We start from the raw sequence: 15,427 nt of genomic DNA, 5'->3' as shown, positions 1-15,427 counted from the left end.
TAATAAAATATTCTTGTTTACAAGTAAACAAAATACCCCCCCCCACGAATATAGATAGACTTGCTTGGGTGAAAAAAGTAAAGGGGAGAGAAAAAAATTAAAATTAAAAAAAATAATAGTGATAATTGTAGGTATGGCCAGGTGGTGCAATGGACGAAGCACCAGCCCTGGAGCCACGAGCACCCAAGTCCATATCCAGCCTCGTAAACCCAATAATCACCCAGCCATGTGACATGCAAGCCACCCGATCCCCACTGCCAAAAAGAAGAAAAAAAAAAGACCCAAAATAAAATAAAATAGTAATAATAATAGGGGTGGCTGGGTGGCAGACAGAGCATTGGCCCTTGAGCCAGGAGCACCTGGGTCCGAATCCGGCCCCAGACACCCAAAGATAACCCTGCTATGTGGCCCCAGGCAGGCCACCCAGCCCCACTTACCCTGCACCCTCCCCCAAATAATAATAACACAAAATGTGCTTCAGTCTTTGTTCCAACACCAACAACTCTGTCATGGGTGGATCACATTCATTATAAGTCCATCACAAAAGTTACTTCCACATTTTTCCAACATTGCCATTGCTGATCACAACTCCCTCCTTTCTTATTTCTCCACTACCATGTACTATATTTTCTCTCTCCTTTCACTCTGACTCTGCTGTAGGGTCGCTGAGTGGTGCAGCAGACAGATCCTTTGTCCTGGGGCCAAGAAGCCCTGAGCCCCCATAATATCCCTTAGGCCCAGAATCCACCTGGCCCCATAGTCCTGGGAAGGCCTTCCAATCCCAGCCCCTTGCAAGAAGTAAAAAAGAAAATGTGTTATATCTGACCACTCTCCCCACATGGTCCATCCTCTCCTCCTTTATTCACATCCCCACCCCTTCCCCCTGCTCCCCCCTCTTTCTTACTCCAGATGTCTATACCCCATTGAGTATATTTGCTGTTTCCTCTCCTAGCCATCTCTAATGAGAGCAAAGGTTCCCTCATTCCCCCTTGCCTCCCCCCTTACATATCATTGCAATAGCTCATAATAAAAAAAAATCTTATTATGTGAACTTGGACTATTCCCCCTCTCCTTTTTCTTACTCCCATTCCATTTCCCTTTTTTTTCTATTGACTCCAATTCAGCTTTCTCCTGTGCTTCAACTATAAAAGCTCCCTCTACCTGCTCTATTAACTGAGATGGTTCATATGAATATTATCAGTATCATTTTTCTATACATGCAGTTCATCCTCATTAAGTCCCTCATATTTCCCCCCCCTCTCCTCAAATCTCCATGCTTCACCTGAGTCCTGTATCTGAAGATCAAACCTTCTGTTCAGCTCTGGCCATTCCAAAGGGAATATTTGAAATTCCCCTGGTTCATTGAAAGTCCATCTTTTTTCCCTGGAAGAGGACATTCAGCCTTGCTGGGTAGTTCATTCTTGGCTGCATTCTAAGCTCTTTTGCCTTCCGGTATATTGTATTCCAAGCCCTACGAGCTTCCAATGTAGTTGCTGCTAAGTCCTGTGTGATCCTGACTGCAGCTCCATGGTATTTGAACTGTGTCCTTCTGGCTGCTTGTAATATTTTCTCTTTGACTTGGGAGTTCTGGAACTTGGCTATAACATTCCTGGGGGTTGGCTTTTTGGGATCTCTTTCTTGGGGGGATCGGTGGATTCTATTCATTTCTATTTTGCCCTCTGCTTCTAGAATATCAGGGCAATTTTCCTGTAGTAATTCTTTGAAAATGATGTCAAGGCTCTTTTCCTGATCATGACTTTCAGGTATTCCAATAAGTTTTAAATTATCTTTCCTAAGTCTGTTTTCCATATCAGTTGTTTTTTCACTGAGATATTTCACATTTTCTTCTAATTTTTCATTTTTTTGGTTTTGAAGTATTGATTCCTGATTTCTGGTAAATTCATCAATCTCCCTGAATTCTATTCTTTGTCTGAAGGATTTGTTCTCCTCAGAGAGTTTTCTTATCTCTTTTTCCATCTGGCCAATTTTGCTTTTTAAAACATTCTTCTCCTCAATAACTTTTTGAACTGTTTTATCCATTTGACCTAAGCTGGTTTTTAGCATGCTATTTTCTTCAGCATTTTTTTTTGGATTTCCTTGACTAAGCTCCTGACTTCATTTTCATGTTTTTCCTGCATCTCTCTCCTTTCTTTTCCCAGTTTTTCTTCCAACTCCCTCATTTGATTTTCAAAGTCTTTTTTGAGCTCTGTCATAGCCTGGGCCCAATTTCTGTTTTTCTTGGAGTCTTTAGATGCAGGAGCTTGTGCTTCCTCATCTTCAGACTGAGTATTTTGATCCTTCTTGGGCCCATTTGCAAAATATTTCTCAATGGTCTTCCTCTTGTTTCTTTGCTTGCTCATTTTCCCAGCCTAAGCCTGTTTTTTGGGGTGCTTCCTGAGGTTTTGGGACACTCTCACAAGGGTCTCAGTGTGTGAGGCTCTGTCCTTCCTCCTGGTCTGTGAATGACCATAAGCACCCCCCTCTGCCAAGGGGCCGAGGTGGGGCGGCCCTGTTGTTCTATGGGGGGGCCTAGACTGGGATCAGGATTTGAATGTGGCCAGAGCCCCAGAGTCCTGTTCCAGGGGCAGAGGACAGAGCTCTGCAGTCTCTCTTCACTCCCCTCCTTCAGCTCAATGGGCTCATGCCCTGGGGGCTCCTGCTTACTGGCTCCGCCTGCTTCTGTTTCCAGGTCTGGGCTGCTGAAAGACCAAGCTGCTTGCTGTGTGCCCTGAGGGCTGGGCTCCACGTGCTCGCTCTGGCAGAGGTCTCCCGCTGTTCCCCCACTTTGTGCCCAGTGCTCCCCAGGGTGCAGCTCAGGAGATTTCCCCGCTGCTGTGAGCCGTGGCTCCCAGCACCCTGAGGCTGCCTCTGGGAGGCGGAAGTTCTTTCGCTCTGGCGGGCCACCCCTCCAGTGGGCCGCCCCTCCGACCCTGGGGAGCAGAGCCTTTCTACTCTTTTCCAGGTTACCTTGAGTAGGAGAACTGTCTCACTGGGTCCCTTTGTGGGTTCTGTCTCTCAAAAGTTTAGTTAAGAGTCCTTAGTTTATGCGTTTTTATCAGAGAGCTCCTAAGACTCGATCCCTTCATGTCACCATCTTGGCTCCGCCCCTCCAACTTGACTGATTTTTGAATGTTCTAGAAAGTTATTCTATTTAATGTATTCTGATGACAGGGACGCTCAGAGTAGATAATAGGTGATATATGTGTAGGGAAGGGGACTGATTGATTGTGACCCCCCCACACCCCATCCAGATTAGAATTAGCATTTAGTCTTTGTGAAGTGGATTCACTTGGAGATCTAATTAGATAGAATTACTATTTTAGATCATGGGACTTTTAATTGGCTTTTGTTTTGTGTCTGACCTCAGGTATGATCAGCAAAGGAAGTGCTGTTGAGTCAATGCTCTCTTGAAGTCTGGAAGCCTGAAAGAGGTTTGGACACTGTACAGGTGACAGGTGTATTGGGAGAAAAAGCCAAAGGGGTGACTTTTCAATGCAACCTGAGGTTGGACCCTTTTGACTTGACTTCCCCAAATGTGACAAGGAATAATGTCTCACCAGATAAATCTAAAAATTTGACATAAGGAATTTGACTATCCACATGTCCTCTGCCTGGAAAGTGACACTCAAAATTATATCTATAAAGGAATTTTCCTTTGATGTCCTAGATCTTTATAGTAAATCACTAAAAGTCAATCTGATATAGAAATTTTGGGTCAAGTGGAGTTTAATGGCCAAATAGGTCAGCATGTGGTTTTAACCTCTGCTGTTAGCTATATGTTTTGAGAAGAATTAAGATTCTTTTATTTTATTTTGTGCTAGGGAAAGGATATTTAGGTAAGAAGAATAAAGAAGGTTATATAATTTCAAGATATACTTCTGTGCAATAGCAGTTCAAGTTCTACTTTGAGAAGGGAATGTAAGTCAGTTGAGTATATCAGGAATAAGAATCACCTATGGTTTAGTTAAGAAACATTTTGGGAAGAAAGAAGAATTTATTTTAGTTAAGGATATTTGAGTTATTATTTTAATGAAGAGCAAGAGATTAGGCTATTTGTATGTCACTTGCTGGACACTTTTTTGTACAAAGATGGTCATTTAATGTAAATGTTATAGGCTCAAGTTAACTTGATAATTTTCAACATACTCACTTGTGAAGTGAATAATTATGGAAGTTGTATTTTTTGTTAAAGTATGTATATCAATGTGACAGTGAGTAAGGCAAAATGTGAATTTTAATAGCTTTAGATTTTTATGGTCTAATGATGAAAATATGAATCTCTCTGATAAGATATTGTGTTAAGAAGTTCCTTTACCAGAAGAGGAGATCTCAACAAATCTTCCGAATTGGAGATTGGAATGGACTCTGCAGATACAGAAAGATATTGAATGTCTCTAGGGGAAAAGAGAGAAACTGGACATCCATTATATCTATGATATGTGTGTGTGTGGGTTGTTTAGTCAGTGCTCCAGGAAGATTGTCCCAAGTATACAGGAAGAGAGAGAGAGAGAGAATAGAACCTGAGAGGGTATCAAGGATAGTGTGAGAGGATATATATAATTATTATTATATATATTATATATAATTATATATTATATATCATCATAATTATATATATATACATACATATGAAAAAAGAGGAGGGATTGAGTGGAATATTCCCTTTTAAGAGTTAATATTCCTAGTGAAGACCTTTCTGGGTTAAAAATCATTAAAACAAAGACAAACTATTACTCTTAGACTATTCTTAGAAGAAAGAGGGAGAAAGACCTTGCATTTGCAGTCAGACACCCTCCTGATTCTGTTAGAGAGGCAAATAGTGGAATACTTCCAGAGAAGAGACCTTGCATTCTTGGTTAGCCACCTATTTCGTGATAGATTGGGAGAACAGTAGACTGCCTTCTCTTGTTTGATGAGAAGTACTAAGAAGACTTTGCATACTCAGACATTAATTCATTCATTTAGATAGACAATAAAAGGTCATTAGGAATCTTCTTCTGATACCCTCACCATCTGGTAAGGTAATATTCTATAAAAAACATTTTATTCTTCTCTTTGTTACTGGGCAGATTTTTCGCAAAAAGATTATAACTCTGAAAACCTTACCCAATCAAGTTGGAAGAGAACAGGTAAGGGAGAGGGAAATCATTCTAGGCCATATAATCTTACTTGATTGTCACCTTGGGGCAGCTCCTTGATCTTCACTACATTTGTGAGACTTAGAGTGTTCCCTTTTCTCGAGAAAAGTCAAAATAAACTTTCTTTTTTGCCCAGAGGAGTCTCTATATTTATTTTTATTTTTATTGTTATGTATTTATTTATTTATTCTTATTTTGTACAAATAATGTTTTTTACACATTAATAAAATATTCTTGTTTAAGAGTAAACATAATACCCCCTTCCCCCCCCAAAAATATAGACCCACATGTGCAATAAAATAAAGGGGAGAGAAAAAAATTAAAATTAAAACTAAAAAAAAAAATTAAAAAATAGTAATAATTTTAGGCCTGGCCAGGTGGCTCAGTGGATGGAGCACCAGCCCTGGAGCCAGGAGCACGCAAGCCCAAATCTGGCTCCATACACCCAACAATCACCCAACTGTGTGACCCCATGCAAGCCACCCCAACCCCATTGACCTGCAAAACCCCCCCAAAAAAAGGACCCAAAATAAAATAAAATAGTAATAATAATAATAATAGGGGCAGCCGGGTGGTGGACAGAGCACTGGTCCTTGATCCAGGAGTACCCGGGGCCAAATCCTGCCTCAGACACCCAACAATCACCCAGCTATGTGACCCCAGGCAGGCCACCCAGCCCCATTTGCCCTGCACCCCCCCCAAAATAATAATAATGATAATAATAATAATAATAATAATAATAATAATAAATGTACTTCAGCCTGTGTCCCAACACCACTTCTGTTGCAGGTGGATCACATTCTTTATGATAAGTCCATCACAAAAGTTCCTTCCAAGGGGCAGCTAGGTGGCACAGTGGATAGAGCACCGGCCCTGGAGTCAGGAGTACCTGAGTTCAAATCTGGCCTCAGACACATAATAATTACCTAGCTGTGTGGCCTTGGGAAAGCCACTTAACCCCCACTGCCTGGCAAAAAACTAAAAACAAAAAAAGTTCCTTCCATATTTTTCCATCGTTGCCATTGCTAATAGCAACTCCCTCCATTTGTACTTCTCCATTACCACGTATTATATTTTCTTTCTCCTTTCACTCTATCTCTGCTGTAGGGTAGCTGAGTGGTGCAGCAGACAGATCCCTGGCCCTGGGGCCAAGAGGCCCCGAGTCCACATACCACCCCTTAGGCCCAGCATCTACCCGGCCCTGTGGTCTCGGACAGGCCATCCAATCCCAGCCCCTTGCAAAAAGTAAAAAAGAAAATGTGTTATATCTGACCACTCTCCCGCCATGGTCCATCTTCTCCTCCATCACTCACATCCCCCCCTTCCCCCATCCCCCTTCTCGCCTTCTTACTCCAGAGGTCTATACCCCATTGAGTATATATGTTGTTTCCACTCCTAGCCACCTCTGATGAGAGCAAAGATTCCTTCATTCCCCCTTGCCTTTCCCCCTTCCATATCATTGCAATAGCTCATTGTACTAAAGAAAAATCTTATTATATGAAATATATTAGTCTATTCCTCCTCTCCTTTTTCTTTCTCCCATTACATTTCCCTTGTATCTATTGACTCCATTTTTACACCACATTATATCTTCAAACTCAGCTCTCTCCTGTGCTTCATCTATAAAAGCTCCTCCCACCTGCTCTATTAAATGAGAAGGTTCATATGAGTATTATCAGTATCATTTTTCTATACAGTAATGCATGTAGTTCATCATCATTAAGTTCCTTATATTTTCCCCTTCTCATCTGCTCTCTATGCTTCACCTGAGTCCTGTATTTGAAGGTCAAACCTGTTAAGCTCTGGCCATTCCAGCAGGAACATTTTCAATTCCCCTGGTTCATTGAAAATCCATCTTTTTCCCTGGAAGAGGACGCTCAGTTTTGCTGGGTAGTTGATTCTTGGTTGCATTCTAAGCTCTTTTGCCTTCCAGAGTATTATATTCCAAGCCCTATGAGTTTTTAATGTAGTTGCTTCTAAGTCCTGTGTGATCCTGACTGCAGCTCCATGATATTTCAATTGTGTCCTTCTGGCTGCTTGTAATATTTTCTCTTTGACTTGGGAGTTCTGGAACTTGGCTATAATATTCCTGGGGGTTGGTTTTTTTTTTTGGATCTCTCTCTTGGGGGGATTGGTGGATTCTCTCCATTTCTATTTTGCCCTCTGCTTCTAGGATATCAGGGCAATTTTCCTGTAGTAATTCTTTGAAAATGATGTCAAGGCTCTTTTCCTGATCATGACTTTCAGGTATTCCAATAACTTTTAAATTATCTTTCCTAAATCTGTTTTCCATATCAGTTGTTTTTTCAATGAGATGTTTCACATTTTCTTCTAATTTTTCATTCTTTTAGTTTTGAAGTATTGTGTCCTGATTTCTCATAAAATCAGCAATCTCCCTCAGTTCTATTCTTTGTCTGAAGGATGTGTTTTCCTCAGAAGGCTTTCTTATCTCCTTTTCTATCTGGCTAATTCTGCTTTTTAAAGCATTCTTCTCCTCAATAACTTTTCGAACTGTTTTATCCATTTGATTTATGCTGGTTTTTAGCATGTTATTTTTTTTTCTTTTTCTTTTTTAGAACAAAACCACTGTATTTCTTTCTACTAGTAGGTACAGAAGATTTTGTAATATGGATGGATATTATGAATGACAAATAATACAAATATATTTTATTTTGGAAAAAAGGTTTACATAAGTAACGGGACACTTTGGAAACACTCTTGCTTATTAATCATGTTACTGAACAAAAACAATGCCGTTTTAAGCACAGTCTACTCTTCAATGAATATTTGGAGATAGGAAGATAGCACTTGGTTTAAAAAAAATGACCTCCTGTTGAGGCCCGGTCACCTAAGTGTAAACAATGTAGAATGAATTCACCATACATAGTTCAGATACTAGCTATAGCAAATCCATGGTGTCCCTGTGTTTTGAGATCTATGGAACACATACCTTCACTCACCCTCCTGGAAGGGCTGCTGCATCACAGTCTAACTTAAGTTCTTGGCAGGCAGGAATGAAGAAGAATGTCAAACAAGTTTTACAAACCATTTAGAGTGAATTGACAGTGTTCCCTTTAAATACATTAAGAAACAGGTAACAATAGAAAGACACTGCTTAGAAGTTAATTTTCTCACTTTGGTGCAAATCTTTTTTTGTTTTTATTTGTGATTTATGCACTTGTCTGATTCATACATTTACAGTACAAAGTCTAGTAAACCTGCCACAAAGTATTAAAGCACAATATGCCTATTATTCATTAGGCATCTGCATTTTTCAAGTTTTAATGTTTATTCTTCTACATCCAGATGTGTCAGCAGTTCTTGACTATAAAAAATATATATAAATGGGGTAACTATATTCTAAAAATGCAGATGCCTATAACAACCAAGTTATTGGAGGGAAGGGAAATTTTGAAAAAAAAAAAAGAAGAAAGCAAACAAGTTCACTTGGAGGGAATGTGGTTCAAGTCTTTGGATTAAAAAATAAACAACAACACAAAACCCCCAAATTTTCCCCAGAGAAGCTGGTCATTATGGAATTCCAGAAAACCCTTTTCTACCAAAGGGACCTTAAAAACCCCATTCCAAATATTTAAAAAGCTACAGCTACCAGTATGCCATGAAGTGGCAATCAGCAGTCAGAAGAGAAAGGATGTCTGTAGATTTATCTTGCAGCATAGCATCTTTAGCTATTGGTTGATCAGTAAAAACCACTGGTGTACCAGAGCAGAGGGCTATTAAAGATAAGGGTGGGATAGTATTGGAAACATTACCTGCCTGTTTGTGAGAGGGCTTTCATGGCTAGGAAATTTTCTAACCAGTACATAAATTCCAAGACATATTTCCTTCTCTTTCTTTTTCAATGTTAAAAATAATTGAATAAAAAAAATCCTACAAGTAGATACAGTCACAATAGGAAGTTACATGGTGGGGACCACACAAAAAAACATCAAGACAAACGCTATTGGTTCAATAGTATTCCAAGAGGCTAGAAAACCTGTTAACTTTGAAAGCCCTAGCAAAAGATTGCACTTGTTTATAAACCACCTATTTATAAGACCAAACTTTGAATCTTTTTTTCCCCTTTCTTCTTCTTTTTTGCATGTTACAATCAGAGAATTTCACATCCAGACTTAAGCATTTTGCATTTCTTTGCCAATCTTGTAGCTGAGTATCTTGTTACAGTCGATTTTGGTTCGGGTGACTGGAAGCCGCCTGCGCAAGGCCTTGAATGTGGTGTCCGACATTGTCTGATAATTCTCACTAATCGCAGTCTGATATTCATTTTCAGCATGTTCTATGATTTTAATAAATTCCTTGGCAGTTTGTACATCATCAGTAACAGTTACTGAATCCTGTACATCTTTGTGACTAACCAACTGAACATTACCATCTTCATAGTAATGGACCTGAATCTTTAGCACTCCAACCACCTGAGCTGTAGGTGGGGTGATGGTAAACTTCCACTCTGATCTCCAACGACCATTCCAGAAGTTTTTAGGCTGAAATTGGTGGCTCTCAATACAGGCAATAATAGTCTTCTGCCCATCTATAATTTTAGCATAAACAGTACAGAAGCCATTGGAATAATGATATTTCACATAGGCCCTTAATGCACTGTCACAGGATTCCCTCGATGACTTCAGAGCTCCATCTATGTCCTCAGGTTGGGGGGTCACTCGTTTCTTTCCATAAGTGATCAAACTTAAAGGAAACTTTATTTTTTGGATCTAAAAACCTGCCACTACCCAGGTTGCCATGTTCTGTAATTAAGACCTGATCATCATATCCTTTTATTTTCACTGGAGTGAACTGATCCATATTATACTGGGCGAATGCATGAGCTGCCCCTTTCCTGAGAAGATTGTCATTGTTAAGTAGTAACCGGACATCATTAAACACTTCATTAAATTCTCCCAGGGAGCATGAGTTATGAACTTAGCAGCTATCCATATCTTCTCCTCATCCAACACCCGATCCTCGAAGTCGGCCATCTTGGGCTGCTCTGGCCCAGCCCGGCCAGCATATTATTTTCTTCAGCATTTTTGTGGATCTCCTTGACTAAGCTGCTGACTTCATTTTCATGTTTTTCCTGTATCTCTCTCATTTCTTTTCCAAATTTTTCTTCTGTCTCCCTCACTTGATTTTCAAAGTCTTTTTTGAGCTCTGTCATAGCCTGAGCCCAGTTTCCGTTTTTCTTGGAGTCTTTAGATGCAGGAGCTTGTGCTTCCTCATCTTCAGATTGAGTGTTTTGATCCTTCTTGTGATCACAGGCAAAGTATTTCTCAATGGTATTCCTCTTTTTTCTGTGCTTACTCATTTCCCGAGCCTGTTCCTGGTTTTGGGGTGCTTCCTGAGCTTTTGAATGTGTGAGGCTCTGTTCTCCCTCCTGGTCTGTGAATGACCACAAGTGCACCCCTCTGCCATGGGGCTGAGGTGGGGGGGGCCTGTTGTTCTATGGGGGGCCTAGACTGTGATCAGGATCTGAAGGTGGTCAGAATCCCAGAGTCCTGTTCCTGTGTCTCTCTGCTCCCTCCCTAGTCTCAGCTTACTCATGCCCTGGGGGCTCCTAATTACTGGCTTCTGCTTCCTGTTCCTGGATCTGGGCTGCTGCAACCATGCTGCTCACTGTGTGTCCTGAGGGCTGGGCTTCACGTGCTCACCCTGGCAGAGGTTCCTCCCCTGCTGTTCCCCCAAGTTGTGATTGGTGCTCCCTGGGGTGTAGGTCAGGAAACTCCCCTGCTGCTATGAGCCTCGGCTTCCAGCACCCTGGGGCTGCCTTCAGGAGGCTGAAGGTCCTTTGCTCTGGTGGGCCACCTCTCTGGTGGGCCATCTCTCTGGTGGGCCACCCCTCCGACCCTGTGGAGCTGAGCCTTTCTGCTCTTTTCCAGTTACCTTGAGTTGTAGAACTGCTTCACTGGGTCCCTCTGTGGATTTTGTCTCTCGAAAATGTAGAGTCCTTAACTTACAAGTTTTAAGAGAGAGTGCCTAAGAGACGATCCTCTCTTGTCCCCATCTTAGCTCTGTCCCCTCTATATTTTTTAAAGTGGATTTTTATCTCACACAGTACCAATTAAGACCAGTCAAAAATAATTTTTAGAATCAGAATTTCTTGAGGAACCTCAAATGTATTCGTTAAGAAGTAGTCAACCTATAGCTAAAATTGAATGCATTCTTAAGTAACTTTATAAAGTTCAAATCCAGTCACTCTATTTCAGAGATATTAGTTATTAGCACAGGCTTAATTAAAAGATGAAATCTGAATTTCCTTATCCCAGAAAAAGTTATCTTTCATTTTTTTTTCTTAAGTGATTGACCAGAAGGCTTCTCAATCCATCTGCCCATTTCCCCTTCCTCTCTCAAGGGTGGGACTTTCTCAGTCCATCTAAATGGGGCTTGGAATTGATAAACATGTGTAGCCTAAGGAAAACGTGGTCCCTGCCCACAATGGGGCTAAAACAAATTTTGGGAGGGGGTCTGACCCATTCTGAAGTAAAGCATGCATTCCATCTGAGACATAGGTTTGAGTATCAAAGTTATAAAAAAGATTTCCTACTCCCTCCTCCCCCTCCCCCTGCAGAGGGTGGGGGCGGCAGTGAATGAGAGAATATTTCAAAGAGAAAGAAAGAGAGTACCATCCAAAGATAATTTTCAGGAGTTCAGGTGTTTTGCTTTTGTCAAATCTAATTCCTTCCAAGAGGCAATCACACAGCTGGGGGAGGGGTATTGGTACTGAATTTTCCCCATATTTTAATTCTCCATCAATTTATAGGTAGGCAAACATGTCAATTGGACATATGCTGAATGTCCTTCTTTAACAACCTTCACTTCACAGTGGGATATAAACCAAATGCATCTCAGAACTGCCTTTTCTCCGATCAGTCTGAAAACAGGTCAGGCCCACATAAGGGGGCCAAAAACAACATAGGCAGGCCCACACCAGGCTACCACATTGGATCAGCTTTGCTGACTCCTCACAAAACTCAACCTTTTTCCATTTTCCAGAAAAAGGGAAACATAGAAAGAGGGCTAAAGGTCCAATAATTTTCCTACTTTTCTAAAAATCTAGGATCTAAAAAAAGAGGAGTGTGCTTCTCACCTGTGGAGCTGGATCCAGTTTCCAGAGTCTGGGAAGAGTATCCTGGCTGGCTTGCCATTATGTAGCCAGTGGCTACTTGAGTTTGGTTCTGTCTGTGAGGAATCATTATTCAGACCTGGGAATCCAAGGAACACCCCCCCCCCCCCCAAAGCCCAGAGGCAGTCATCACAGCCTATAATGTTTCTTTAAATGTTTGTGTTTTGTTGTTACTTGAAATCCTGTTAAAGAATATAGTCATTTATTATTATTTTAGTCCAAAAGTGCACAAATCAAGACTGGGAAAGAAATAGTCAAACAAAATAGAAGAGATTTTCATTAACTCAAGCTGAGGTGAATCTATTAGAGGCTTTCTTGAATTTTACTGATCTCTGATAGTTCTATTGAAGCTAGAGATATCCTTAATAAGGGAATGAGTACATAGCAGTGAGAGGTAGAAGTTGGTGTGTTTGTTCAAAAAACTAGACTCAACCAAAGTCTCACCTGATTACATTCAAAATGAAAAAATCCCCTGAATCTTTCTTCTACTCAAAGTTGTTGGAGAGGTCAGTTTCTATTTACTTTAGAAATTTTAAGTGAAGTGGAGATTTGTACATCAATGAATATTTTATGGATACTTTTGAGAATGTAGCAAATATCTCTTATGGAATAACCCATATCTGGACCTCAAAATCTTTTAGATACTACTTGGGTGGGAATTTCATCTAAGTTGAACATGTTTATACCTAGCTGTGTGAAATCAGTTTATTTTCTGTTTAATTTGCTATTCATTCTGCCAGTTCAAATGCTTTTGCAATTTGAAGAAATCTCTATGGTTGATATAATGTAGCACTGAAGTGCTAGAGGAAACCATCAAAGAAGTAAACTTGTCATTATACATAGAGTACAATTAGACTATATGTAGGAGAAAACCTATAGAAGGAAAAATATTCAAATAAGTCCTAAAGAGAGAAAAAAGGGGAAAATGCTCCATATTCAGGTTAACACTGAATTGATGCTCAAGAAAGAGGTGATATGGGGATATGTGGTCTAATTTTCTTTTCTTGCCTTGTTAACTAACAGTTTATACCTTCTGTTGTTTGACAGGCTCATATATTTTGAAGGTGAGCAAAGATAGAAGAAAAGGATGCTAATGAGGAGCAAAATTTGGCTGCTTCTAATAGAAACCCATGTCTATAACCATCTCTAAGAGATGAAAAGCAAACTCTTAGTAAAATGCATAGAACTTAGAAAGCATGTAAAGTGTCCTTCCTCTCCTCTTTCTTCCTTTCCTTCCTCCCTTCCCTTCATCCCTTCCCACCCTTCCTCCCTCTCTCTCTTCCTCTCTTCCTCCCTTCCCTCCTTCCTTCCCTCCCTCCCTTTCTTACTCCCTCCCTCCCTTCCCTCCTTCCTCCCTCCCTCCCTCCCTCACCTAAGCAGCTAAGAGTTGGGAAAAAAACTCAAACAAAAATCATCTAGTTGTAGCTTACTTATTACCTGGGTCTGATTTCAAAGTATTGCTTAATTGTTTGTCTATTCAAACTCTTGGTTTGAGCCCCCATCAATACATCTCATTGCTGCATCATAACCAAACAATACCATATTGATGTCTACTGAGAATGGAGTAGCAACTATATTGAGATGCATTTGGCATTTTCTAAAATCTTAAAATCTATTCTCAAAGTCCTGTGACAAAATAGCAATTAATGTTGCATAAAATAAAGTTGTCTGTTGCCTTTACAAAAAGTCACATAATGTTTTAAAATAAAGATCCTAATTCCTCTATGCATATTTTTTTGTAAAAAAAAACATAAACAAAAAACAAAATACTCTGGCAGTCTATGAGCACAATGTTAATTATATGTAAAAGTTGAGCTGTGTTACTTAAGGATTAAGCTGGTCTTGTGATGTTGCAATATTCAGCACATGTGCTCACCCCTTTCTTCATTTTCTGGTCACACATGGATTGCATGAATGGGCTTTGAGGGCCACATACAGGGGGGTGGGGGAGTGGGTAGGATTGGGTTGGACGTATCTGCCCTAGACTGAAAAATAAAGGGTTGTATTTGAGTCCTTCCTCTCCCTTGGCCCATATATCTAATCAATTGCTAATTGTTAATTGCCAAGTCCAAGAAATTCTACCTCAACAAGGTTGAATAAGTGCTATATTTGCACCCTTTAGGCCCTAAATTCAAATTTTGGTTCTTTTATTTACCAATATTTGTGACCTTTATCAAGTCACATTGCCTCTCTCATCTCAATTTCTTCATCTGTTGAAATGAAAGAGTTAAGAATATAAGAAAAGGTTGTATGAGATAACCTAGGAACACTTTCACCTCTAGATATGATTTCTTTCATCTCCTTTCCATATCAGTGCCATAGAGTGCTAGGCCTGGAGACAGAAAACTCTGAGTTCAAATATGACCTCAAGATACTTACTGTGTGACCTTGGGCAAGTCACCTAACCTCTGACTGCCTCAGTTTTCTCAATTATATAATAGGAATAACAATAATATTTATCACAGGGTTGTAGAGAGTATGAAAGTGATATTTATTAAACTCTTAGTAAAATGCATAGAAGGCATGTAAAGAGTCCTTCCTCCCCTCTTTCTTCCTTTCCTTACTCCTTTCCCTTCTTCCCTTCCCACCTTTCCTCCCTCCCTCCCCTTCCACCCTCCCTCTCTCTTCCTTCCTTCCCTCCTTCCTTCCCTCCCTCCCTTTCTTACTCCCTTCCTCTCTTCCCTCCCTCACCTTCCTCCTTCCCACCATTCCTTCTTTCCTTCCTTCCTTTCTTCCTTGCTTCTTTCCTTCCTTTCCTCCCTCTGTTCCTTTCTCTCTTCCTCCCTCCCTTCTTCCCTCTCTCCCTTCCTCCCTCACTCTCTTCATCCCTCCCTCCCTTCCTTCTTCCCTCCCCCTTCCCTCTTCCCTCTCTTCCTTCCTTCCTTCTTTCTTTCCTTCCTTCCTTCCTTCCTTCCTTCCTTCCTTCCTTCCTTCCTTCCTTCCTGCCTGCCTGCCTGCCTTTCCATACATATCCCTCCCTTATCTTCTGTGAAGCTTCACTTTTAACAAAGATTAAAGAAGAAAAGGAGAAAAAAAGTTCAGCAAGATCACTTAATAACACAAGGGCACCGGAATTATATCTGACACCTTATACAAGGTTCTATACCTGTCATTCCCCCATCCCTTCAAAGAAAGGAGGGAGGTTTACTTTCTC

At 40.5% G+C, this 15,427-nt stretch overlaps 1 pseudogene; it reads right to left on the bottom strand.

Annotated features, from left to right (window-relative positions):
* Window positions 1-9,078: 9,078 nt before the first annotated feature.
* Window positions 9,079-10,150, bottom strand: LOC141499753 (F-actin-capping protein subunit alpha-1-like; annotated as a pseudogene).
* Between the last annotated feature and the right edge of the window lie 5,277 nt (window positions 10,151-15,427).

The sequence above is a fragment of the Macrotis lagotis genome, chromosome X, assembly GCF_037893015.1.
Source record: "Macrotis lagotis isolate mMagLag1 chromosome X, bilby.v1.9.chrom.fasta, whole genome shotgun sequence".
Taxonomy (NCBI): domain Eukaryota; kingdom Metazoa; phylum Chordata; class Mammalia; order Peramelemorphia; family Peramelidae; genus Macrotis; species Macrotis lagotis.
Note: the sequence above shows the minus strand (reverse complement) of the source record. Positions and strands in the feature narration are given on the sequence as shown.